A 27,337-nucleotide genomic window follows, 5' to 3' on the forward strand; every position below is an offset into this window, starting at 1 on the left:
CTGCCCTTTCCCCACTTCCTTATCTTGCCCACATACTCCCTTGTGCCAAGGCCACTCCTGCCACCGCCAGTGCGCATGCACCGTGGCCAAACAACCCCCGCCCGCTGCAACGGCTCCTGAATCCTCTCAGAACCAATCCTAGCCCCTCTCCCTTCAATATTGCCATTTTAGGCTACTTCACCTCCTTTCCAGCCCTGCCCCTCTTACCAGCCTATATAACCTGTAATCACCCCTGAATAAATCTCTTTGGCGCATACTCCTACTGGATGAAGAGTGTTTTTTGTCCTTATCGCCGCCCTCCACACCTTGCACGCCTCTCGCCGAGGACCTTGGCCACGTCCTCCGCCTCGCCCTCGCCTCCGGGAAAGAGCCCCCGCCGCCGGTACCCTTTAAGCAGCCCCGAGAGCTGAGGGCTCGGCTACCGGCCGCCACTCCCCCTAGAAGCAGTAACCCCGACCGCAAGATAGTGCTGGCAGAGACCAGAATGCAGCTCATGTGTGATGAGAAGGTCAAGAAGTGGAGCTGGCATGCTTAGACAAGTCATGGAAGAAAGAGATGGGTTGGTTGTGATGGGGAGGGAAAAGATTTGGGAGCAATTTAAAGGAGATGCAGAGTGAAGTGATGGTAATTTGCATAATGGGAGAAATCAGAAAATGTTAATGCCTGGGGAGAAGAAGAGAGGAAGGGTCAGGAAGAAAAGGATTTATGATTTCAGGAGAATTTAGTATTGTTCTGAGGTCACATATAAAAGAAAGAGCAGATAGTGGGGATGCAGTTAGAAGAGTCAGCCCTGTAGAGGAGAAAGAAGAGAGAATAGGTGCAGATGAAAAAGTAATCCTGGGGGAGTTTATATGGGGTAACCGCTGTTTTAATCCCGGTGACATGGGAGCAAGGCCCTAATGTGGAGACAGGAAAAAAAGGGATAGAAAAAAAGGATAAAAGTCAACATTTGCAATAAGAAAAGGAGCCAACCAAGGATGAGTGATAGAAAAGTCAAACTTCGGGGCCACACACTCCCTGAAGTTCATGTAAGACCATATCCAGTATTTTCTTCCATGGCTATTATGAGTTCTACGATGAGAAAGTCACTTTCACATTCCTGTCCAATTGCTTCTAGTTTTCAGAATTGGGTACGGAGTAACATACTCGGATTGTTTTTCCTATATTCTATATCTGAAAATTATCAGAAAGTTGAAACAGAAAGTATTAGAGTCACTGCCTTTGGCAGAATGATTCCAGGATTGTCGATATTTTAAATTCTCTAATATTACTATTCTTCGGATCTGTTCATTATTATTCAAGCCTACTAGGCCTCCAGGCATTTCCATATGCATTATCTCACTTAATCCTTACAAGACTTTTATATCATTACCCTAATTATACAGATGAGGAAAATGAAACTCCAAGAATTAAGTAGAGTGTCACAGCTAGTACCCGAATTAGGATTCAAACTGACTGACAGCTCTGTGGTCACTGCCACTTTTCCTACCACATGCATTTAAAGGGAATTCACGGCTTACCATAATTTTGCACATATGATCCCACCAGATCTTCATAAACAACCCTAAGAGATAGATATTATCCCCATTTACAGATTAGGAAACTGAGGTTCAATGTGACTTGCCCAAAGTCTACCCAGTTTGTAAGTGACTGTCATTTAATGCTCTTTCCAGAAAATAAATTGAGGGAAGAATGTGACTACTCTTCCCCTCCTCCCAATTAGCCACATCGGGTTTGCCTACAGCCACTGAGCTCAAGTATGATGATGCCGTCTGAGGAGGGACAGTCTGGAGATGTGGCTTCCTGGAAGGAGGGGAGTGTGTAAGTGAATGTGAATTGGGAGTTCCCCCAATGAAGACAGGGTGTGGAGTTAAAAAGAAACCAGGGTGCTCGCTTCGGCAGCACATATACTAAAATTGGAACAATACAAGAGAAGGTGAGCATGGCCCCTGCACAAGGATGACACACAAATTCATGAAGTAGTCCATATTTTTCCCATTCTAAATCCAACTTGAATATTCCCAGACTTAGGAAACGCCAAGGCAGTGACTAGAAGTTGTGGATATCAGGGTATACATTAGATCTGTGCATTGTGGGGAAGGAAGGCCACATTCCCTTGAATCATGTTTTCAATGCAGTATACGTATAAAGATCACCTTGTATTCTCTTTGCCTTTGAAAAGTCATTATTATGATATTAGAAAAAAAGGAAGAAATTCAGATACAGAAATGTGTTTTAATAGCCTAACTGATGGTGCTTAGGGAATCTTGGTTCTAAAGGTACTAAATGAGGAAGCCAAAGTTCTCAAACTGCTGCATATTTTTGACAAGGAAAATCTATTTTTGTCCTCCGATCTACATTTATGACCTAAGTCAGGTAAATAAGACTGGTTTACTGTAACATTTGTTATGCAGACAGTCTGTTTAAGCACTGTGGTTTCAAATGTGCAATAATTTGTACAATGATTTATTCCTGATTATGCCTTAAGCAGAACAAAATTTTTTTCTATATAGTTCCTTGCCTTAATAAATATGTAATATAAATTTAAGCAAACTTCTATATTGTATATTTGTAAACTACAAAGTAAAAAAAAGAACAATTATGGAGTTTGTATTTTGCATACTTGAGGTGAGAATTAAGTTTTAAATAAATAAATCTATAATATTTTATCTGGAAAAAAAAAAAAGGAGCCAGGGCATTTGGGAAAACCTGAGTCATTATCTGTGAAGAAAGAGTTGCCCAAGATTGAAGGATGCCCTTAGGATTGTCAGACTGGTGGGTGTGTACCTGGAATGCAGAAGGGGAGACTAAGACTAAGTTCTCCCTTTGTTTACCAGACAAGGTTGAGGTCAGCACAAGGAGAACACGTTCACCATGAAACTGTAGGAGCCCAAAAAGCCAGAGGGGAAAAGACCATGAGCCTCTGATGTGGATCCCTGCCATATTTTAGGCTGACTGAGCCTCACAAGTCAACCAGCCCCTAGAGGGAATTGTTTAGATTTGTTTAGAGCCATCTAGTTCTGGCTCTAAAAGCTTGCTAAGTGCAATGCCATGGGTTTCTCACCAGGTTTAGTACCTGGCCAAAAAAAATAAAAAAATTTTTAAGTTAATCATTGAAGCCTGTGTTAAACTATGTCCAATGTAGCTGTATACCTGGAACTTACCAAATCCTTATATAGTTTGGATGCCCCGAAGTATCTCACATCATAGCTGGATATGATATGCTGTGCTTCATTGGACAGTATGGGGAACAATGAGGTAGCAGAATTAAGTGGAGAAAGTTCAGTGACTCCCCCAAGTGCCATCTTCAAAGGAGAATTTCTTTTCAATTTGAACGAGTGACAATAGCAGCAGGAAGTTACTGGAATCAGCAGTGGTACTTAGGGAAGTGCCTTCTGTATGCAAGCTGCCACCCTGGCACCTTTTGCACCACATGATGATCTGCAGCCCACCCCCTCAGTGGTTTCAATGTGTCTGTTCTCACCATTTTAGGCCAGAGTTCATCGAGTTCTACTACCAGTCTACACTGTCCTCCTGTTCATCTAGTTCTGGCTCTAAAATCTTGCTAAGTGCAATGCCATGGGTTTCTCACCAGGTTTAGTAACTTACCAGTGAGACGATGCTTGAATTGTCATAAGGTATGTTGAATTACAACTATGACCTTCAGTATCAGTGGAGCAGGAGAAGATGTCTAGGTTTATATATTTAACTCTATGTGTGAATATATGTGTACACACATGCACACGGTGCCATCATCAACTTATCTGAAAATGATTTCCCATAGGGATCAGGAAAATTGGAAGCTTCGTCAAGCTGAGACATGTGAGTGGTGCATATTGCCAAAGCCATTGAAATGAATGGGATAGTTATGCTCCTGGCACCAGGCCACCCTGCTTGGGCTGCCGTGCTATCACAGCCCTGCTGGTTAATCAGCAGCCCTCCAAGGGCAGCTGCTGTTTGGTTGGTGAATGCATTTCTGTTTGGCATGTACCCACACGTTGTTAAATATCCAAAGCGTGTTATTTAGCAATGCAGACGCAGAAGATTATTTTCCTATGACTTGACTGAAGACATGGCTGACTAGACATTATTTTTCTTTAAAAACCTTATCTTGTACTTTTCACAGTATTTAAACCAGCATACTCTCCATTCATATAGTTTACAAACAAAAATGGGTCTTTGAAATATTTAAAATGTTCAAGTAGTGCTCCACTTTGGAAAACCGTCCAGCATTCCTTAAAAAGCTAACATACACCTGTCATTCTAACTCAGCCATTCCTCCCCTATGTTTTTATCCAAGAAAAATGAAAGCATATGTCCATACAAAGCCTTGCACAAGAATGTTCCTAGCAATATTATTTACAATAGCAAATATCTAGGAAAAAATTACAAATATCAATCATCAGTTTAATGGATAAACAAACTCTATACAATGGATTGCTACTCTGCAATAAAAAAGGAATGGACTATTGATACAGTGAAGCAACATGGACGAATCTCAAAATAATTACGCTGAGTGAAAGAAGCCAGACACCCCCAAAAATACATACTGTATGATTCTATTTACTTAAAATTATAGAAAATGTAAACTGATCTCTGTCTGGTAAAGCAGATCAGTGGTTGTCTGGAGGCACAAGGAAACTTTGGGTGGGACAGTTATGCTCATTAACTTGATCATGGTGATGGTTTCACAGGTGTAAACATAGGTCAAAACTTGTCTAATTAAACATTTAAAATGTGCTGTTTATTGTATTTCAGTTATAGCACAATAGTGCTGTAAAAAAAAAAAGGTGGAGTGTGTATAGGAGAAGGTGACAAAGTGAGCAAGATTGATAAGGAAATCCCTCCTGTTAAGGACTTGATTGATTAAGAAGACCATACATAGCCAGTTCACATAATAAAAGATGGGGGCAGGATGGATCATAGTGTATGTTTCTTTTGCATTCGATTTTTCTCTACAGCACCTTTTCTTCCTCTTCTCACCTTTTGACCTCAACCTGTAATAGATTAAAAAGTACTATTAAACTGTGGATTTTTTTATTCATTGTTAATGAGCTTCTGTTAAATTTTTCTTCCTTTTGATTTAGGGTAGAAATTCTGACAATAAGGGGGTAAAAAAAGAATAAAGAGAAATTCTGAAGATAAAGTTGAGAGAGGTTCACTAATGAAGCAGGTAGTAGTAGATGGAAATCACAACTTGCACTGGGAAGTTCCCCTTGGAAAGAAGGAAGGACGCTTTTTATTTTTAGGGAAGCAGGACCAAAAGGGATTGAGGAGGGGAAGGGAAGATGTAAGGGAGTCACAGGACCACTGAGCAAAGGCTCTTCTGGGAGTTAGTGGAATGTTCATCAGATGAAAATAGGGATGTGACAGAGGAGTAGGGATTTGAGGAGAATAGGGAGTTTGGGAATACTCCCATGGAAAATCAATGGGGAGTAGACAAGATATGGGGGGACAGAAAGCTTTGCTGAACAGCAAAGAGGCAGCACCTGAACTCATTCAGCACGAATTTTTGTGGAACCCTCCCAGCATGGTTTTGTGACATTTTTGACAATACTAATGTTATTCAACTAGAGGCACAATCAACCTTCATTTTCAGAAGGGAAAAAAAATGTGTTTATTGCTTTAAACAACTGAAGTCCATTCTCAGTGAAATAAACCATTACATACAAATAATTGCTACACTTTTTAAAACTGTTTACAAATTTTCAGATATAGTTAGTAAAGTCTCCTGAACATGCACTTGCTGTACGTAGTAGCTGAGTATTTTTACAACTAACCATAAATAAAGCTATTGAAATATTACCTGACATTTACTGCCTGCGCACAATGTGACAGGCACTGTTTTAGGCACTTTAAATATATTAACATTTTAATGCTCGTAACCACACAGCCTGAAGCACCTAGAGGTTAGACATCTGATAAATGACAAAGTAAGGGTTGAAAAATTCTGGCTCCAGAACATAGTTCCTAACTTCTGTAATATAGTGTCTCCCATATTACATCATGTCATGTCTTATATATTTTATTAAATACACAAAATAAGCAGGGCTCCCGGAGTGTAATCAGAAGGCAATTTTATTTTCATCTCCCATTGTCCTTTCACATTTATTCAGGAGGTCCTAGTTCTCCCCCTATCCCCGGATGAAATTAAGGGTAGTCTCATGACTTTTCTAGTCACTCTTAATAATGTAAGGTCTTGCAATCAGTAGTGTATACATCCAGTCCAGTGTAATAATCAAAATTTGAACTTCATTAAATTTCATTAAAAGTACTTTTTCCCAACCCAGGCCCAGTACAGGCTAGCAGCCTATTAAGGTGGTGGTTGAAGGGGAATTTGACTTTTCCTCTCTCTACCCAACCTTGCACTTTTACCCCTCATCTTCTATCTTGCTAGTTGTGGTTTCGGATCCCCGTGCTCCAACGTCAAAAAGAGGAAGAAGAGCTAAAATGGCAGGAAATGTGTTACCTAACTAGCAACAATATGATATTTGTTTTCTCTAGCTATGGAAGTTATTTAAAACTGACTATCTAGAGAGACACTTTTGTACTTTTTTAGAACTCTCCCATTTGAAAAGGATGAACCATTCAATACATTGGAACAAGTGGATAAATAAAATTAGATCCCCACCTCATAACAGTCACAAAAAACAGATTTCATAGAGATTAAAGCCTAAGTGAAAGAAAGCCAAACTTTTGTAAGAAAATATCAGTGACCCAGCAATTTCACTTGTAGATATATGTACCCTATAGAAACTCTTGCCCATGCACCAAAGCACTGTATTCTACAGCATTGTGGTTAATGGTTAAAAACTTGCTTTAATTTTTCAGGTCCCATCTCCACCACTTACTTAGCTGAATGACCTAGGATAAATTGCTTAACCTCTCTAGGTTTCAGTTTTCTCATCTGTAAAAGGGGAGAAATACTAGTATCCAATGTGTAAAATTGTTGGGGAGATTAAGTGATTTAATACAGGTAGAGATATTAACATAATACCTGGTCCATAGTAAGTACTCCATAAATGTTAACTTTTTTTAATTCTTTGAGTCATGTGAATAATCCTGAAAACATTATTTGAATGAGAAAGGTGCTGTAAAACATGTACTACATGGTATACATGTAATGTTTAAGAAGCACACAAAATGTTTCTAAATGTTTATAGATATATACTATATGGTAAAAGAAAAAAGACATGTAAAGGAAGGATACACCCTAAATTGGAATAGTGTTTACCCACGAAAGAGGAAAGAGGTTCAAGAAGATTACAAAGGGAGATTAATTTTTTTCTTTAATGGTTTGACTTAAAAAATATGAGGCAAATAAGACAAAATATTGACATTCATGAACTCTAGTAGATAAAAGAATCTTCATTATATTTGAATTTGTTATTATTTTGTAAGTTTGTATTTTTAAATAGTTTCAGACATTAAAAAACTATAAAAATTAGTGCAAAGAATTCCTGCATACTCTTCACATAGATTCCACAAATGTTAGCATCTTACATAACCACAGTACAATTATCAAAATTAGGAGATTACCACTGATAGATCACTATCATCTACAAAGCTTATCCAAATACATCTAAAATTCTTAATTAAAAAAAAATCTTAAAATCCTATGGCTCATATCATTTGAAAGGAATACTGAGATTTAAAGTATAGGATGGCACAGTCAAGTTGTTATCAGCAAGGAGAAAATATTATGTGAGATTATGCACTCCTGGGCACAAATGCTGCCCTATGAAGATACATAGCACAAGTAACAGAAAATATTCACCTTTTTCTGAAGATGTGCAGGAGAGCTGAGGGCTGATAATTGGCAGGTGGTATTAACAAAAAATTTTTGTTCTACAGCTCTTCTAAACGTACAAACAGGAAATTTTATGAGTAAACTGATTTTTAGATAGTACATTTAAAAATTTTTATTACGGACATTTTCAAAATATTCAAAGATGAAACATTTTTCTTAAAATAAGGGGACTTTAAATCTAAAAATATACATTTTAAATTTATGAATCTACAGAAATGAAGCCTGAACAGACTTCAGTCCTTTTCAGAAAATACATATTGTATTTTATTCTTTCTCTTCTCTCAACAGATATTTGATTATCCCTCCCTCCCTCTCAGCCAATTTCTAGACAGTTTTCAGTACTGATAGAAACTCAACTGGGTATTTAAATTAAAAGAGCATCTGGAATCTGGAATCTTCCTTCTCTATAGACTTTTAGGTGAGGATTAAAGAGCTTTACTTCACAGATGGTTTAAGTGCCTGGAGACTAGATGTAGGATTAGATACTTTTTCAGGAACATGTCAACGCTTCTGACTCTGGTCAGAGCTGTGGTTCCACATCAGGGCAGCCTGAGAGCATGGATTAACTAGACCAATGCTGGAATAAAAGTGTTAGGAGCAAGAGCGGCTTAGGTGAGGATCAATGCCCACCTTGCTACCTGCAGATAGCACACCTGGCTGTTCACCTTCAGAACTGGGGCAGCTATCTCCTGAGCTCACTCTCAGATGCTTGCTGGAGGTCTCAGTCCCTCTCTCACGCACGCACATACCCCTTATCTGCAAGAATTCTCCCATGCGATGAGTTCTCCCAGTAAGGCTACATCAGTGTTTTCCAAATTTTCCAGATCCTAAGAATCACCTGGAGTGTGTTAAAAAGCCAGATCCCTCACGGTTCCCTCAGTCTCATGGAATCAGAATCTCCAGCAAAGGGGTCTCAGAATTGGTATGTTTAACAAGTGTCACAGTTGAGTCTACAGAGAGGCAAGTTTGGAAAACAGTGAGCTCAAGAAAAACGAGCTACACCTGGGCGGGTTTGCTGACACCTAACGAGCTGATGAGGTAACCTGACCCAAAGGAGCTCAGGTTTAAGCCCAGTATACAATATTGATAGAATTTTGTCCAGAGTCAATTGGAAAGGGTGAGAGTTTCACCTGTACCATGTGGAGGGCAAGTAATAATAACACCTGCGCAAGGCACTAAACTAGTTCAAAGAGGTCGGAGGGTTGTGAAGACATCCCCTTTACATTCAACGCTCATTGCTTCTTGGCTCCTTACAAGACTCTGCCCCTCTCCAGGTTCAAACCATCCACTGACCAAGTCAGGTGGAGGGGGAAGAAAAGAGAAGGTGTCTAGCCGAGTGTGCTGCCCGTGCCAGTCATAACCACTCTGTGTTCTATTGCTTCAGGAAAGTGTTGTTGTTAAAGGATTGTTCATGGAACAACTGAGGCCAGTTACTAGCCTCCGGGAACGATGATTCGTGCCAGAAAGATGCCATAAGTTTCGAAAATTGCTCACATCACGGGCCCTCAATCTCAAGGAAAAGCAGCAAAGAGAAAAACAGAAGGGCTGAGAGGCTGTTTAATTTATCAATCTGCAAAGCTGGGGCTAGGCCAAACTCAGTAGCTGTCAAATCAAGTATGCGCTCGAATTAAAAAGCTTTATTTTTCTCATATTGATGTGTAAGAGGGCCCTTCTAGGAGTTCAACTTATAAAAATTCATGAAGGCAAGAAGCATAAAAGGGTCCAAGCAGGCATTTTATGCTACAATTGGAAGAAAAGTTAACATATCTAATTATATTTCATATGGTGCTTGTTTACAATATGTAGTATAAGGTAAGTTAAATTGTTATTTTAGAAATTGAGAACATTTTGGGCTACTGCTAAAACTGGGGAAAATATATTTAGGGATATAATAATTGCTGTTGTGGCACAGACACTATGCAATCACTGTATGTTTGCTGTCTCATTCAGTTTTACTGGTCCTTTCTCAAATACTATCTAATATTGCTATTTAAATGTTTCTTTGTTGGTGTGTTTCACCATCTTGACTAGATCCCAAGCTACCTGGGGATGGAGATCATATCATATAGTTCATCCTATTCTACCTGATCTCACTGCAGTAGCAAGTGTTTATTAGACAATTGATAAATACATGTTACATCAATGCCCATCATTGTACTCAAGTTATTTTAGCTGAAAGAATGAAATAAATTTACTAATGAAGAACATTTTTTAAAAAAACCAACTAACTTATTTTGAGGTCAAAATTTCTATTCTCTTTAAGGACAGTTTTCAAACCAAAAGAGCCTATAGCCCAAGATTATTTTTTTATTAGGGGGTATGAATGAAAATATCAACACGTTTTATGGCCTGTGTATAATAGAATATACATGTTGTAAATCATGTCATCATCAGTCTTTGCTTAGTTGACCTCAACTTGTCAATATTTAATGGTCATGTCTATTTTCTTTGTGAAGAAGCAATGATTTGAAAAATGAAGATTGATAAAGCTTCAGTATCCTCAGATATACCTATTTATCATCACTAATTACACTCTGATTCTATAACTATTTCAAAGTTTTTATAGGAATGAAATTCATTATTCACAAAAACTAGTGACAGATGTCTGGATGGAGGGTTACAGCCAGCAGATCTTGCTAATCAGTATTTCCATTCTCCAGCCTGCCTTTTGCTCAATTTATGCCATTTCTCCCTGGTCTTAGATTAACATTATTCATAGCACGTTGTAACAGACAGAAATCTGAAGGCAGTCCTCAGAGAATCAATAGCAACCCTCCCCCCATTCAGCTCTTTCAAATTTCAGATAACATATCAAAGCTTATTTTGCCTAACTTCAGCTAGACAGAATCTCTTCCAGAGTAAAATCAGTGAAATGGGTAGAATTGTACTGTTCAATTACCGAAGCGAATAGCTAAGCTCCCTGTTGCATCATTTAAAAAGTATATCCTGAGATGTCCATTTTAAGAGATGCTAGTCATTCTTTTTTTTATTAGAGAAGTTGCAAGTTTACAGAAAAATCATGCAGAAAATGCAGAGTTCCCATATACCCCCCTTTATTTTTTATTAATCTTTTTATTAGAGAAATTATAGGTTTACAGAAATACCATGCAGAAAATATATAAAATACAGAGTTCCCATATAACTGCTATTATTAACACTTTGCATTAGTGTGGTACATTTGTCATAATTGATGAAAGAATATTATTATAATTGTACTATTAAGTATAGTCCATGGTTGCAATTAGGTTCCCTGTTTGTGTTATAGTCAATGACGTTCATTCTTAGAGTGATCGTTTCTTTCTGCATCTTGTGTTCCAACAAAGAAATTGTCTCTATTGACATACTAAAGCAGGTGGTTTTTAACAGGTTATAATCCAGTTGCCACTCACACCCCTACTTCTGAATCTGCTTTGGTTGAGGCTTTAAAAAGTGAAGGCTTCATATATAATCTGAGTGATGGTGCTATTATGTGTTTTCTCCATATGTGCCTCTTAATAAGTCATTTCACCTCGATTGTCTCAGCTAAATTAAATCAATCAGAGTTCACTGTTGGAGAAGGAGGATGTCAACATGTCGGACACACTAGAAAGTGAATATGTGTGTGTGTGCCTTTTATAAAGAATCTCTAATTTATTATTGGATTTATTTAAATAACCACAGAATAAATTGAGGAAATCTGACTAGTACACATGAAAATAGTACAAATAAAGTACATCTCCCTGCCACAGAAAGAAATCATGCCATTTTTTATTGAGAATGGCATGGGGAAAATTGTGCAAGAACAGTTAATCCTAGAGAAAATATCTCTGTAGGAACACTAGTTGACTCAGTGTCTCTCTAATTATTCATGGCCAACTGCCAATCTAATTGTAAATAATAGATTCATCTTACAGTTTGAAGGTCTCAATATCTCCATATTTCAAGACTGTTCTCAACTTTGTATCATCAAGACTTCAAGAGCAAATGGCAAAAACAGTGGTTGTCTGTTAAAAACACTTCTACTGAAAAGAGAATTTCCTTTTTTTTTTTTTTTTTGCCATGTGTCCTTGGAGAAACATGTTAGGTTATGAGATGCTAGGAGATTTAGATCTGTTAAGTTTTGCAGGTATAAGCTCAACTAACAAATTTTGGTGACTAGGAGCAGGAGAATACCCCTTATATAAAAGCTATCAGAAAACAGATAAAGTGCCTGGTCCCCACAAAGCCATAAACAGGTCTTCTGGAGTTTTGGCCCTGCAAAACTCAAGACCATAAATCATGTTCACACGAGGCTGGGCCTGAAAGATATTAGACAATTACAAGTAGAGAAATGTATTAAAATTTGGATCCACCTCATTGTAATGGCAATGTAGATCTTTGGATTATGAGTTTAGGCTGCCAGTAGATACCTCAGGTGAATCTGAAATGACTCATTATCCTTTTCTACACAAACTCTCTGGAAAATAACTTACAGAATTTAATTCCATTGGTTAGAGGGAGACACAGTCACTGCTTGAATTTTTGCCCAAGTGATTAGCTGCCCTTGATAATATGCCCAGAGACCAGAGGCTGCCAATTCAAAAACCCCAGTAGTCAAGCAGGTAATTCTAATGAGTGAAGTGGGACTGGGGTAAATAATAGGTGGTGGTAAGGACTGTGGCAACCTGGAGATTCAGGCCCCATCGACATGGAACATCTGCCATTCAACTTCCAACCTTGTTACCAAGATGGTATATGGCCCTAGTGTTATTTATTCAGAATTTACAAGAAAAGCCAGAAACTGGGTCTTTTTTGTAAAAAAAAAAATCTTCAATTTTTTTAATGTGTCCAACTAATTCAAACATATCAAAGCAATGTTCAGGGCAATCCAAACACATCTGTTGTCTAGAGCCAGTTTGTAATCCACGCCTTAATCTCTCCTTTTAGCTGGTTGGTTTGCAAATGGTTAATTTTGCATTCAGGGTGGAGGAGGCAGGAGCTGTGAATGCATCAGTATAAGTACTTCACCCTCCTGGGAAAACTCCTCTACTCCCTTCAGGCCTTCCTGACCACGGACCATGCAGTGGGTTGAATAGTGGCCTCCAAAGGGATTCATCCACATCCTATCTCTCAGAAGCTGTGGATGTGACCATATTTGGAAAAGATGTCTTTGCAGATATAATTAAGTTAAGGCTTGAGATGAGGTCATCATAGATTATCTGAATGGGCCCTAAATCCAATGACAAGTGTCCCTATAAAAGACACACAGAGGTGAGACGTGAAGAGGAGAAGATGGAGGCAGGGACTGGAGTCATACGACCACAAGCCAAGGACTGCCTGAAACCAGAAGCTGGAGGAAGCAAGGAATGAAATCTCCCCCTAGGTACAGATTGAACCATGTCCCTCAAAAAGACGTGTTCAAGTCCTAACTCCTCTCCCTCCCCATCATGTGAATGTGAACTCATATGTATCCTTGATGAGGTTATTAAAAAGATGAAGCCAAACTGGATTAGGGTAGACCATAATGTGATGTGACCAGAGTCCTTATAAGAGAAATTTTGAAACAGGGTGACAAGTGGCTGATGCAGACAGAGAGAGAGAGACAGCCAGTGAAAGATGCAGGGATTGAGTTAAACCATGAATTGCTGGCAAGCCACCCCAAGAGAAATTCACAAATTTCAGTGGAAGCATGGTCCTACAGGCACATTGATTTCAGATTTCTAGCCTCCAAAACTGTGAGACAATAAATTCCTGTTGTTTCAGCCAGCTGTTTGTGGTACATTGTTACAGCAGCCCTGGCAAATATCCAATATTAAACTTCAGAGGAAAATATAACTCAGAAGAGGGACACATTGAAAACCAAACACATCTGGGCTGCTTGCAGTCTGCATCTTATGAGGACAGCTCAGATAGCAGCATAATCACATCTTAATTATGACCGATGCTGTCTTGATTTCTCACCTCCAAGTGAAATGTGAGGGTAACCAAGACATTCTTGATTGATCTGAAGGCTACTGAAGTGATAGTCATTTTCTGAATTCCAGAACCTTAACTAAATGTGAGTTTAAAAACTAAAGCTGACACAGCAAATTACACAGTGGAAAAAAAAAATGGGATCGTTAGAGACCACTAAGTATTAGGATTGTTCAACCCATTTATCACCCTTTCTTAGGTAAGCATTTTGAATCACCTGTGCTTGTCCTCAAAAGTGGTTTCACCTTAAGCCCCCTAGAGTAATAGGATATATTTCATGTTTTCCTAGTGTTTCTTTATACTCAGAAGAAAAAAGACAGTGCTATCAGTCAGATGAGTACCTGTTACATATTTTTCAGAACATACATTCCCAAATGCCAGGTTTATGATATGAGTAGACGAGCACTACTTGCTTATAAAACCATGTGGAACCAGAATCCACCTCTCCTTCAGATTCCTAGGGACCTTTGTACCTTTTAAGACTTTGTTTTGTTCATGTATTCAATATATCTATTGCAACATTCCACTTGTCAGTCAATATGCTAAACCTTGGAACAAGTAAGATGTGTACTCTCAAGGAGCTCACCGTCTACTGAGAGAGACAGGGTGGAACAAAATAAACACAGAATTGGAGGATGAGAGTTATACAAGAGAAATTCACACAATACTATGGAAGCAAAGAAGAAAGAGTGTCAAACTGAGCCGATGATTGTGTCGCAGAAGACGGCTCAGGAGCTGGATCTTAAAACATCATTAAATGTGACGCTGCTACGGATGTTGCAGAGGAAATGGCACATAATAAGATATAGAGACTTGGGGTGTGGGTTTGGGGACAGGGCATGTTCAAGAACTGATGAGAAATTTGAGATGGCTTCAGAGGCATGTGCAGGGGGTGAGGGAGGGGAAATGTGTCACCATTCCCTTGTCAAGTCTCCTTCACAGTCACCTCTTGCAACAGTCTCTTCCATCCTGTTCATGACTTGGATGAGAGTGAGCTTTATAAATGAAATTTGGATTATATAACTCTGTGGTTGAAAACCCATCAGTCCATCCCTAGTGCCTCTAGGATCAAGGCCCAATTCATCCTGGCCCTGCCTAATTCTGCAAGCTCATCTCCCGTCATTGCCCACGCTCACCCATAATGGTTCCACATTGAGCACTGCAAACACTTCCTGAAACATGCCACATGTCACACCTTGGTCTGGGCTATTTTCTTTGCCTGGAATGACCTTACCACACTTTGTTGAAAGGAAGTAGAGGATAATGGTTAATAGCACTGACTGCCCAGCTTTGAATCCTGGCTCTGCCTTTCAGTTGTTGTGTGACTTTGAACTTATCACTTAACCTTCCTAATCTCAGTTTTCTCAATGTACAATGGTGACCATACCACCCACCAAAAATTATAAAGATAAAATTAGTCAATGTTCCGGTTTGCTAAAGCTGCCAAATTGCGATATACCAGAAAAGGATTGGCTTTTACAAGGGAGGTTATTAGTTCACAAATTTGTAATTCCAAGGCCATGAAAATGTCCCAATTAAGGCATCAAGAGGTAGATACTTTCTCTGAGGATAGGCCAAAGGTATCTGGGGTTGCTCTGTCACATGAGAAGGCACATGGCTGGCTCTGCTGAACCTTCTTTCCCGGGTTTAGTTTCTGATTTCAGTGGCTTTCTCCAAAATGTCTCTAGGCTTCTGTCTCAGCTTCTGTGGGTCCTTGCTTGCTTCTCCTGGGGGCAAACTCTGGATTACATATCTTGGTTTCTTTGCAAAATATGTCTCTCTTAGCTTCTCTGCTTGTTTCTCCTGGGGCATTTCCATCCAAGCATCTCCAAGCTTCTGGGTCTATGTCAGCTCTGAGTTCTCTCTCTCTCCCTGGGCTCTCTTAAGGACTCCAGTAAACTAATTAAGACCCACCTTGAATGGGCAGGGTCACATCTCCATGGAAACAATCTAATCAAAAGGTTCCACCCACAATTGGGTGGGTCACATCTTCACAGAAACAACCTAATCAAAAAAGCCTACCCACAATAGGTCTGCCCCCACAAGAGTAGATTGAAAGAACATAGTCTTTTATGGGGTACACAATAGATTCAAACCAGCACAGTCAATATGTATAAAGCACTTAGAATAGTGCCTGGCATGTGGTAAACATATTTAAGTGTTTAGCTATTCTAATTATTGTCCCTGGTAAACTCCTGTTCATTGTGGAAGCCTTGGAAAGCATCACCTCTCCTGGGAAGCCTCCTTTGACCTCTTGATAGAATTCACCACACCCTGTCTCATATTCCTTCCAGAATATTGAACCAATTATAAGTTTAATTATTGGTTGTGTGCCATTTTGAATGCATGATGTCCCCCCAAATGCCATTATCTTTGATGTAATCTTGTGTGGGAAGACTTACCAGTGTTAATTAGATTGTAATTCTTTTGAGTGTTTCCATGGAGATGTGCCCCACCCAACTGTGGGTGATGACTCTGATTGGATAATTTCCATGGGGTGTTACACCACCATTCAGGGTGGCTCTAAATTAAATAACTGGAGCCATATAAATGAGCTGGCAAACAGAAGGGATTCAGTGCAGCTGAGAGTGACATTTTGAAGAGGAGCTACAGCCAAGAGAAACACTTTGAAGAATGCACAGAAGCTGAGAGAATAGCTGCAGATGAGTGACAATTTGAAGATGGCCATTGAAAGCAGACTCTTGCTCCGGAGAAGCTAAGAGAAGATAAACACCCCAAGAGCAACTAAGAGTGACATTTTTGAGGAACTGCAGCCTAGAGAGGAACATCCTGGGAGAAAGCCATTTTGAAACCATAACTTTGGAGCAGACACCAGCCACGTGCCTTCCCAGCTAACAAAGGTTTTCCGGACTCCATTAGCCATCCTGCAATGAAGATACCTGATTGCTGACGTGTTATCTTGGATACTTTATGGCCTTAAGACTGTAACTTTGTAACCAAATAAACCCCCTTTATAAAAGCCAATCCATTTCTGGTGTTTTGCAATCCGGCAGCATTGGCAAACTGGAAAAGTCTTCTTCAAAATTAATATTCTACACTTTGAAGGATTGTATGTTATGTGAATATATCTCAATAAAATTGCATTAAAAATTAATTAATATTCTATTTAATTTTCTTGTTACAAGTGCAGCATATATTCATCAGAAAAAAACAGAATGCACAAAAATATTTTTGACAGCCATAACCCCACACTTCCAAACATTTCAGTGTTTTGGCCTTTGTATTCCTTACAGATATAGGTATACCTATCTTTATAGATATTTGTACCTTGGCACAGCTACCACATACAGCTGCAGAAGTTGTTCAAGATGATGGTCCTTTATTGAAGGAAGGGCATATTTTGATTCATGATCTGCTTTTTCATTCAAATAAAGACAACCTTGCTTAGTACTAAATCCTGTCCCTCCTAAGGGTTTAAGATTCCCCTGGGCTGTTTCCCATCAATCATAGTCCAGTTCTGCTCTCCCTAGCTGTCGTCCATCCTCAGCCGTGGCCTCTCCAGCTTCTCTGTGGGTAACCAGGTCTAGAGAGCCCTCAGACTTTCCTACCACAAAGAACTGGCTGTCCATGTTGTGTCTTGGCTGAAATGAACTGGGTCTCCTAATTTCAAGTCAGTACATTCAACCAGCAGCAACAATTTCCTTTTACTCTCTCAGACTGGGGACTCCCTTGAATGTGTCTCGCAATGACAAAGATTCTTACATGTATGACCAAAAAAAAAAAAAAAAATGACAGTAGCACTTATTGAGCATTACTATATGGAATACTGTGCTAAAGGCTTTTTAATTAGTCCTTGAAACAACTCTTTGAGGTAGATATTGTTATTATGCCCAGTTTACAGATGAGCAAACCAAGGCTTAAAGAAGTAAAGTATCATACCTAGTTTGATTCAGCCTAGGATTGCCTGATTCCTTAGCCTGAATCATGCTGCACTGATTCTCAGGTTCCTGAGGGAATTTAGCAAGCATCCAAAAGACATGGATTCTAGGTCTTAAACTCCTCTTTTGCAAGGGTTCAGTACTTTCTGGCTGAAAAAGAACTAACTCAGCATATATGCAGCAGGATCTTAGTTAAGGGAAGTGGGCACAGTCATCTTCCATCACCAGAACTGGTGGCAGGAGTGTGGTAAACACGGTAAGTATATCCTTCTCCATCATTTGTTCCTGGTTTCAAAGTTTGGTTTCATTTGATAATATTTTGGACTGTATATATTCTATGTACCTGATGGCTGGAATAATCCTCACCAGAGTTCTAAATGCCCGGGTTGGCAATTGGCTGGCTGGAGCTTTACCTGAAGACTAGGAACTATTCAACTGGGAACACTTATTCCCTCTAGTGAAGGTTTAATGATCACACTGAGAAACTCCCAATCAGGCTCATTTACAACTATAAATTAATATTGTTAAAATTGATTGATTTGGAGTGAAGGGCTTCTTGTTTTAGGGTTAATTTTCTTTTTCTGAGGATCTTCTGAAGCTCCATTTTATTAACTTTCATGAGCTCCTTGCCTCCTTCTCTCCTATCAATGGATTGTTGACAGAATGAAATTAGTCCTTGTTGTTCTATGTCTGGGTAAATGTGGACCTTGTTCTCTTAAATCCTGGTTTGATAAGGACTAACAGGAAACAAAAACATTAAATAAAAAAGTTTAAATCTTGTGTAAGGTACCAATGCAGTATCCAAAACAGAATATGGAATATTAAAGAATTTAGGACATTTTCTATTTCCTCAAAGGCTTACTTATCACTTGCCCTCAAATTTAATAATAATGAATCCCCAAAGGAGATCCTAGATTTAGCTGGGGGATCCAATTGTGCAGATAAATGTTAGGACATAGTTACCCAAGTGATGGTCTTGCAGAGAGAGGTTGTGGAAACACGAATTCCAGCTGACACATGGAAACCTCATTTTCCTCCACATTATAATCCTATGATAGCCACTTCAGTGATACAGATGGATAAGCTTTGTTCAGGGGAGGAATACCTACCTATTCCATTGAAAAAGAAGGTAAAGAAATTGGGTGGGTGGTGAGGAGGCAGATATTTTGTTACTGGGGTCCTTGGGTTTTAGGGTTGTCATACATGATGGTCTTAATGTTGCCTGTGAAATAAGAGGCCGGAAGAGATGGTGAGGATAGCTTGAGAGTAGTGAAAGTTTGGCTCCTGTGGAGAATGAGAAAGGGATCCAAGCAGGGCAATTTTTAAAGGCTACAAAACAGCATGAATGCATAGTGACAGCAATGAACAGTCAAGTGTTTTTCTCTAGTCATGACCAACAGCCCAGACAGATGAAAAATAAAAGACAGCAAATAATTAGGTTGATGCAAGTTTGGAGATTGGGGAAGGAGGTGCAGCAGAAAGACAGTGATTAAACTGATGCATTCTGGATCTAGTGTGAAGGAAGCAAAACCATGAGTGAGGATGATCAATGGAAAGAAATTGAAAAACTGGTATGTTGAAACAAAGGGAACGAGGTCAATAATAAACATTAAGGAAATATGAGATGAATAAAAAGTTAGTCAAAGATTGATAAATTAGAGCATAAGATATTGGAGGAAGTAGAGTTCCAGACAAGAAGATCTGGGATGTATTTGTTCTTGGGAGTGGGTGACTAAGATGGAGAGAAAGTAAAGTGTTAAAGATGCAAGAATTATGAGGTTTTGTTGAAAGAAAGGACTGACAGGATTTGAAGACACCTATGATGATTGTAATGCTTTTTTTTTCCCTAGTAATATGGTATCATTATTTTATTATATGCTTTCTTGTTGTACACTTCCAATCTTTGTGGAACAAGGAAGAAAACAGGTAAAAATAGATAGAAAGCCAATGAGGTGGAGAGAAGATGAAAGCCATTATTGTAAATAGGAGGTGGCCAAAATGATGTGGATTAGGTAATTCTGGGATCTTAATTTCTACCTCCTATTGTGGGGATGTGAACATTTCTTATCTGCTCTACCAGCCAATAGGTGCCTTGAAAGGAGTTGTGTGACTTACCATCTGCACATCCTATTACAGTGCTGAGTATGGTGCATATACATAGAAGTCATGCAATAAAAGTTTGTTGAACTAATAGCTTGTGAATGATTCTAATAAATCTTCAGATGTTCATATACTCTTCTTATAAAAGCTCATATAAATGCTCAAATGTTTCACATAATTCTTCCTGTGTGTGCAGCTTCAGCCCACTTGCATAATTGGAGGGGTCCTGCTGGCTAAGAGGGAAGATCTAGATGCCATTGGAACAAGTGTGAGTTCCCCAAGGGCAGGGACAAGATCCCCTGTAGTTTCCAAACCCTCCCGCTCCAATACAGGGCCCTGTATTTAATAAATGCCAACGAATCTCCAATTAAAAAGATGACTCCCTGCTTTACAAGAAATCAACTAGCCACAGAGAGCACCAGCCTATCAGAGTGTCCTCAGGGCACCACACAGACTAACACAGACTCACACTCACAAAACCCTTTTTCATGCCTTAAGACTAACATACAATGTAACTTTTCATGAAGACAGGAACTTGTATTATTTTAGAAATACAATTTTTTTTTAAAAATCCTAGTTGGGAGGTATTTACTATTTTCTAGAATAATGTGTTCTGAATGCTAGTGATTTCAAGTCCAGAAATAAAAAGTAATGTGGTTTTAATTCCATTCCACTGTCTGTTCTTAGCCAATCTCTGAAACTGTTGGAGGGTTGGGAATGCTTCAACTCAATGAAGGGACATCGTGACAGAAAGGCAAAATTCTTGTAAACACTGGAGGGACCAGCAGAGCCCTGGGCTGGGTTGGGCTGGAACATCTTTCCCCTTGGTCAGCTTCTCTTTAGAACCAGAGAAGCCCGCACCTCTCTCTCCAGTCTTCTCAGGGCGGTAGGGGTGAGACTTGGAGCCAAGCATCAAGGTCTAGGGTTTGACAATACATGTTTTTTGTGGCCATCTGGGGATTATATTAACATATTTAAAGTTCAAAAGGGAATAGAAATTCATTACTAGAATGGGAGAGGTCATTTTTTTCCTGGCTCACTCCCAAACAGAAAATTGAGAACAGGATCTGTTGCAGTAAAAACCCAAAGGGATTGTTTTTCCTTCAAAGAAGCCAGCAGATGTTTTCATTCTCTTCAGAGCCAACTCTCGGTTAACCAGCACTTGGATATTGAATTTTTCAATTATTCAGTTTTGATTTTCTATTTCATGTCATCAAACCTGAAAAGAGCTACTCTCTAATCAGTGTTCAAGAAATTCCACTGTTTGTTAGAACATTTACGATTAGTTGGATAGAGAAAAACGACAAGCACAGTGCAAATAAAATCGATGTTTCTATTTACCAACATTTGCCTTCTCTAATTCTTACTTTCTCATTTTTCCTTTCTAAAATTATACTCTCTCTCCATCTCCTCCATGCCAGCATGTACATGGATCCTCAAAGCTTTGCCACCCTTCCCATAAACTCCACCACACGCATCTCCTTCCCAAACAACCACATAGCCACTCCTCCCTCACGTGGGGTGACACGGGACATTTAGAAATGTAGGGCAGGTCACAAAATTTTAAAATGCTGAATAATACTGCAGCAAATAACCTCTGGAGGCCTCATTCACTGAAGTAATTTTTTAGTTTCCAATTTAAAAATAAAAATATGTAGCATCGTGGATGGCTTTACCATTTGGGGTAGTACTATCTCAAAATTTCAGAATTCCAAGATCACAGGCCTCTGTGATGGATATGTCTTATAATCTGTGTCCTCCAATATAAGAGGGAAGGAATGAATCTGTAAAGAACTGTACCAAGCCCATTTACATCCTTTATTTCATTTAATTTTCCCTACAATATGCTGGAATATTACTAGGTCCATTATACAGATGAAGAAATTGAAGTTTAAGTAAGAATAAGTGCTATTCTCACAAAATTGAAGACTACCAGTTTAGTAGGCTGAGCTCTTGATCTTGGGGATTGCCCTTATGAAGCTTGTTACAGGAAGGAGCGGCTAAGCCTACTTATAAGTGTGCCTAAGAGTCTCCCCCAGATAACCTCTTTGTTGCTCAGATGTGGCCCCTCTCTCTCTCACTCTAAGCCCACTCAGCAGGTGAACTCACTGCTCTCCCCACTACATGGGACAAGACTTCCAGGAGTGTAAATCTTCCTGGCAACACGGGACATGACTGCCAGGATGAGCTGGGATCCAGCATCATGGGATTGAGAAAATCTTCTCGACCAAAAGGGAGATGTCAAATGAAACAAAGTAAAGTATCAGTGGCTGAGAGATTTCAAATGAAGTCGAGAGGGCATTCTTATGTGCTATATAGATATCCCTTTTTAGTTTTTAGTGTACTGGAATAGCTAGAAGGAAATACTTGAAACTGTCGAGCTGCAACCCAGTAGCCTTGATTCTTGAAGATGACTGCGTAACTAGGTAGCTTACATGGTGTGACTGTGTGATGGTGAAAACCTTGTGGCTCACACTTCCTTTATCTGGTGTATGGACAAATGAGTAGAAAAATGGGGACAAAAACTAAATGAAAAATAGCATAGGATGGGGGGATGGAATGCTTTAGGTGTTCTTTTTTACTTTAATTTTTATTCTTATTTGTATTCCTTTTGGAGTGATGAAAGTGTTCAAAAATTGATTGGGGTGATGAATGCACAACTATATGACGGTACTGTGAATGATTGTACACTTTGGACGATTGTATGGTATGTGAATATATCTCAATAAAACTGAATTTAAAAGAGAGAGAGAGAGTAAATAATCAGGCTAAGGTCATACATCTGGGAAATGTAAATTACCAGGATTCAAGCTCAAGTCTGTCTGGCATCAAACTTCTTTCTACCATACCATTACCTCCTGATTCAAGAAAAGTCATATAATAATTTTAAATACAGTCCAGTCAGACATGTTTGCAAGTGTATAATCCTTTTTTTTTTTTTTTTTCAGTGACTGTGGCCTTTTAAGGTCATCCCATTTATAAAGTCCTGAATTGATGACACCATATGTATCAAGTCAAAGGGAAACTTGGATACAGAAGAGTGAAGTGTAGGTGAGTGTGTTTCTGTTTGACTATTCTGAACAAATGTGGATTTTACACTACATCTGAAAGTGAAAGAGCAGTGGTTTGTTGCTGGCCTGTGGAGTGGATATTTAGCAGAATATATTTGATTGAACCTAGGATCACAGATGTTGAGGTAGCAACCATAATGATCCAAGAAAAGTTAGTGGGGAAAGGTATGTTTAAGACCTCGTTGTGCCACGGAGAAGCTGAGACCCAGGGACGTTGTGACAAGTACTATCAGAAAACCTTTTGAATAATTCAGAGTTGAATTAAATGAAGAACTGAAAGCTAAGCTGCACACAGCCTGGACAAGATCTCCTTGTAGTCCAGAGTTTTGCTCATTTTTTCCCCTTCATTCGTCTGTTATCTTAAGATAACAATGTTTGGGTGCTTACCATGTGTCAGGCACTCTGATAACGTCATTTTGGTTATCTCATTTAATTCTCTCCAAACTATTAAGCAGGTGACATTATTATTCTAATTTTACATTGGAGGAAACCAGTTCTTAAAGAGATTAGGTTAACTTGCCAAAGGTCACATTAAATGGCAGTCAGAAACAAACCCTGGTGCTTTGACTCCATCAGAAGCTCTTAACTCTTACAATACTCCAGGAAGATATAGAGGGTGAGATGTTATTATACCAATTTTTTTTCTGAAGAATTGAGACTTAGTGGTGTCAGTGATCTCCCCTGGATCTCACAGAAAGTTACTCAGTGCCCTTTCCTCATGCTTTGCATTAGAGGTCCACATTTTTTATACCACAATCTTAAAACTGTAACCCAGGTATAGTAGCCTTCCACTGACCATTTCTGCTTTCACCACTTACCCCATTTGAAATCATACTCAGTCATTCAGTGTGTCCCTCCAAAAGATCCAACCTTGCAACAAAATGGTAAAAAATAAATCTTTTCTGTAGACATTCAAGGGAACCAGGGAATCCACCAAAGAGTAAAACTCCTGCCATAATCTTCATTAGACGTGTAGGTTCTTCCCTGAAGGGTTTCTTTCCCCCTCTAGCTGTTTCTCCTGTCTTCTTTCTCTTTCTGTACATCATCTCTAGAAGACCCTGCTATTGGAGCAATTCAGCTCTAGCCCTCTGCTCCCATACCCTAACCCTGCCACTTGGGTGACACACTACCTGCCACTACAAGTTTTACCTGGTTGACCCCAAGTCTAGTTTTGCTGCACTAAAAATCACTATTGGCATCTCATCCCCTTTCTACCTCCTCTACCCTCTTCATGTTTTCCACCAGGGGTGGGGAGAAGATTCAAGAAAGTATTCTGGACAAGGAATTCATACAGTGTCCTTTCTCCCACCTTACCCTTCACACCCCCCAAGTACATCCTCTCTTTCTCTCCAGTGATATCGAACCTTCAGAGAAGTATCAAGGAGTGTCTACAACAAAACTTTTTTTAAATTACCTGACCACAGGTAAATAAACTGGATTTTGTGTTTTTTTGTTTGTGTGTGGGCAGTAGAATTTATTATTTTTTATTAGAGAAGTTGTACGTTAACAGAAAAATAGTACAGAAAATAGTTTCCATATACTCCCTCACATGTTCAGTTTTCCCTATTATTAACACACTGCATTTGATGAAACTATATTGTTATGATTATACTATTAATTATAGTCCATCATTTACATTAGGGTTCACTGTTAATGTTGTATAGTCCTTTGGTTTTAAACTTTTTTTTAATTCTACTAACAATATACAACCTAAAATTTTCCCTTTTAACCACACTCAAATACATAATTCAGTGGTGTTAATTGTATTCACAATGTTGTGCTACCATCACCACTATCCATTACCAAAACTTTTCCGTCATTCCAAACAGAAACTCTGTATCAATTTAAACATTAACTCCCCATTCCCTACCTCAACTCTAGCCCCTAGTAATCCATATTCTAATTTATGACTCTATGAATTTGCTTATTCTAATTATTTCATGGGATCATACAATATCTATCCTTTACTTCTGGTTTATTCACTCAATATGATGTCTTCAAGGTTTATCTGTGTTATTACATGTAGCACAATGTCATTCATTTTTATGGCTGAATAATATTTCATTGTATGTATATACCACATTTTGTTTATTCAGTCATTTGTTGATGGACACTTGGGTTGCTTCCATCTTTTGGCCTTTTTGAGTAATGTTGCTATGAGTGTGCATGATTGTACACATATCTGAGTCCCTGCTTTCAGTTCCTTTGGGTATATACCTAGAAGTGGGATTACTGGATCATATAGTAATCCCATACTTAACTCTCTGAGGAACCATCGAACTGTTTTTCACAGCAGCTGCACCATTTTACATTCCCATAAACAATGAATGAATATTCCTATTTCTCCATATCCTCTCCAACTCATTATTTTCCTTTTTTCTTAATAGTAGCCATCCTAGTAAGTATAAAATGGTATCTCATTATTTTTATTTATATTTACTTAATGGCTAATGACATTGAGCAGCTTTCATGTGCTTTTTAGCCATTTGTATATCTTCTTTGGAGAAATATCTATTCAAGTCTTTGGCACATTTTTTAATTGGGTTGTTTGTCTTTTGGAGGTTGAGTTGTGGGATTTCTTTATGCATTCTGGATTTTAAACCCTTATTGCATATGTGGTTTCTGAATATTTTCTCCCATTGTGTAGGTTGTCTTATTACTTTCATGATGAAGTCCTTTGATGCACAACATTTTGATAAAGTCCCATTTTTCTATTTTTTCTTCTGTTGCTCATGCTTTGGGAGTAAAGTCTAAGAAATCATGCCTAACACAAAGTACTAAAGATGCTTCCCTATGTTTTTTTCTAGCAGTTTTATAGTTCTGGTTGTTATATTTAGGTCTTTGATCCATTTTTACTTCATTTTTGTATACAATGAGAGGTAGGAGTCCACATTCATTCTTTGCATATGGGTATCCAGTTTTTCCAGCACCGTTTGTTGAAGGAACTCTTCTTTTCCCATTGAGTGGACTTCACACTCTTGTCAAAAATCAATTGGCTTTAGATGTGAGAGTTGATTTCTGAATTCCAAAGGTCTGATGTCTGGCCTTATGCCACTACCATGCTGTTTTAATTACTGTAGCTTTATGATAAGCTTTAAAATCAGGAAGAGTGGGTCCTCAAGACTTGTTTTCTTTTTTCAAGATGACTTTGGCTATTTGGGGCCCCCTTATCCTTCCAAATAAATTTGATGATTGGCTTTTCCATTTCTGCAAAGAAAGCTGTTGCAATTTTGATTGGGATTGCATTGAATATGTGGATTGCTTTGGGTAGAACTGGCCTATTGTTAATATGTCAATATGTTAATATTCAGTCCTCCAGTCCATGAACACAGAATGTCCTTGCATTTATTTAGGTCTTCTTTGATTTCTTTTAGCAGTATTTTGTAGTTTTCCATGTATAGGTCCTTTGAACCCTTGGTTAAGGATATGACCTTCAGAGAAGCATAAAAGCATTTCTCCAGCTAAACTTCTGTTTTTGATTACCTGATCACAAATAAATAAACTAGATTTTAATATTAAAAATAACTATGGTGCAAAACAAAACAGAATACCCTACTCCCAGAAACTAAAAAATACTTTATTAAACAATTCTTGGAACAAAGAAGAAATCAAATGAGAAACTAAAAAATGGCTAAGAAATATTAATAAAAGCATTATATAGCAGAATCTATGGAATGTAGTTCAAATAATGCTGAATGAAATTTCATATTTATATCAATAAATGAGAAGTAATTAATTCAAGTTGAACTCAAAAATGTAGAAAATGAACTACAAAGATACCTAAGAAAGAATAAAGATAAAAGCAAGCATTAAGCAACTATAAAACCAAAAACATGATAAAACCAATAAACAACTCTAAGAGCAGTTTCTTCGTAAGAGAAATGAAGAGTCTCACTCAATAAAAGAGACCATTAGCTAATCTTATCAAGAACAAAAGAAAGTAAAGAAAATACATTCAACAGGAAGAGGGAATGGGTAGATAATCACAAATACAAAGGAAATACAAACAATAACTCAATTCTAGATAAGTAATTAAAAATCTGGATGAAATGTATGATTTTTCCAGAACTAACTACAGAAAAGAGAAAAAAATCACATAAATCAACTTCCCAAAAAAAGGAGGGAGACATCTTAAAGAGCTACTCCCTACAAACATCAGTTTCTTTTTATAAAACATTTTTTCCCTATACAGATGGATTGAATTAGAATTGAAGTTATCTGTTCCAAAATGGTTTTGTAAAATTCAACTGTGAAACCTAATCTGAAGTGATGTTTTGTAGGGGGTAGTTCTATGATAAAAATGGCAATGCCAATCAGTGGGATAAGTGGAGATTATCTGAATGGTGTTGGGATAACTGGGTGGCCATTTGGAAAAAAAAAATTCAGTCATTGCCTTACTCATGACTTTTAAAATATATGAGGGGTCAAAGATGTAAATGTAAAAAAATCATAAAAATACTGAAATAAAAGATGGAAGAGTGTTTCTATAATCTCAGAGGGTGAAAAGTTTTCCTAAGTATGATTCA

At 38.4% G+C, this 27,337-nt stretch overlaps 1 protein-coding gene and 1 non-coding gene across 2 annotated transcripts in view; both read left to right on the forward strand.

Moving 5' to 3' along the window:
* The window catches only part of PIK3R1 (phosphoinositide-3-kinase regulatory subunit 1), a 175,742-nt gene that overhangs the window by 12,581 nt on the left and 135,824 nt on the right, over window positions 1-27,337 (forward strand). The window contains exon 2 of the mRNA XM_037802024.1: window positions 22,689-22,791. The gene's annotated coding sequence lies outside the window, so the exon portion shown is untranslated. The remainder of the gene's footprint in view (window positions 1-22,688; window positions 22,792-27,337) is intronic.
* LOC119508619 lies at window positions 1,887-1,994 on the forward strand. Its single transcript, XR_005211521.1, has one exon. It is a non-coding gene; the product is annotated as a U6 spliceosomal RNA (small nuclear RNA).

This window comes from Choloepus didactylus, chromosome 13 (genome assembly GCF_015220235.1).
Source record: "Choloepus didactylus isolate mChoDid1 chromosome 13, mChoDid1.pri, whole genome shotgun sequence".
NCBI lineage: Eukaryota > Metazoa > Chordata > Mammalia > Pilosa > Megalonychidae > Choloepus > Choloepus didactylus.